Source organism: Triticum aestivum, chromosome 3D (assembly GCF_018294505.1).
Source record: "Triticum aestivum cultivar Chinese Spring chromosome 3D, IWGSC CS RefSeq v2.1, whole genome shotgun sequence".
NCBI lineage: Eukaryota > Viridiplantae > Streptophyta > Magnoliopsida > Poales > Poaceae > Triticum > Triticum aestivum.
The window spans coordinates 464,961,769-464,963,331 of NC_057802.1; positions in this window are offsets into that span (position 1 = coordinate 464,961,769).

Sequence of the window (1,563 nt, forward strand, 5' to 3'; positions counted from 1 at the left end):
TTTGATATGGTCAAGGATTTGAAAGTCATCTTTGGAAAGGGTCCTGGCGGACAATCAGTTCCGCGGGGAGTTGACGGGCACGCACCCATGTGGAAGAAGAAATCTATATTTTGGGAGCTAGAATATTGGAAAGTCCTAGATGTCCGCTCTGCAATCGACGTGATGCATGTTACGAAGAATATTTGCGTGAACCTGCTAAGCTTCTTGGGCGTGTATGGGAAGACAAATGATACAAAGGAAGCACGGCAGGACCAGCAACTTTTGAAAGACCCAGATGACCGGCATCCGGAATGGTTTCAAGGTCGTGCCAGCTATGCTCTTACCAAAGAAGAGAAGGTCATTTTTTTTGAATGCCTGAGCAGTATGAAGGTCCCGTCTGGCTTCTCGTCGAATATAAAGGGAATAATAAACATGGCGGAGAAAAAGTTCCAAAACCTGAAGTCTCACGACTGCCACGTGATTATGACGCAATTGCTTCCGATTGCTTTGAGCTCCTACCGAAAAATGTTCGAGTAGCCATTGTGAAGCTATGTGCATTCCTCAATGCAATCTCTCAGAAGGTCATCAATCCAGAAGATCTACCACGGTTACAGAACGATGTGGTCCAATGCCTTGTCAGTTTCGAGTTGGTGTTCCCACCATCCTTCTTCGATATTATGACGCACCTCCTGCTCCACCTAGTCGAAGAGATTTCCATTCTCGGTCCTGTATTTCTACACAATATGTTCCCCTTTGAGAGGTTCATGGGAGTATTAAAGAAATATGTTCGTAACCGTGCTAGGCCAGAAGGAAGCATCGTCAAGGGCTATGGAAATGAGGAGGTAATTGAGTTCTGTATTGACTATGTTCCTGACCTTAAGCCGATTGGTATTCCTCAATCGCGGCACGAGGGGAGACTAAGCGGAAAAGGCAAGATCGGAAGGAAATCCACGATATGTATGGACGGTCATTCTATGACTGAAGCACACCACACAGTTCTGCAAAATTCCAGCTTGGTGGCTCCGTACTTCGAGCAACACAAGAATATTTTACGCTCGGACAACCCGGGGAAGCCTGAATCCTGGATTAGAAAGGCCCACATGGAGACTTTCGGCAGTTGGTTGCGAAAACATTTAATGAATGACAATGATGATGTTGGAGATCAGCTGTACATGTTGGCCAAGAAACCATCTTCGACTATAACGATTTTCCAAGGGTACGAGATAAATGGGAATACATTTTACACCATCGCCCAAGATAAAAAGAGCACCAACCAAAACAGTGGTGTCCGCTTTGATGCAGCAACCGAGAATGGGCGAAAGGTCACATATTATGGTTACATAGAGGAGATATGAGAACTTGACTATGGACCCTCCTTTAAGGTCCCTTTGTTCCGGTGCAAATGGTTCAAGCTAACAGGAGGTGGGCTAAAGGTGGACGAGCAATACGGAATGACAAGATTTTAAAATGAATTAGTTTTATTTTTCTGATTTTTTTGATATATTATTTGTATTTTCAAGATTTTAAAATGAATTAGTTTTATTTTTCTGATTTTTTTGATATATTATTTGTATTTTTAAGATT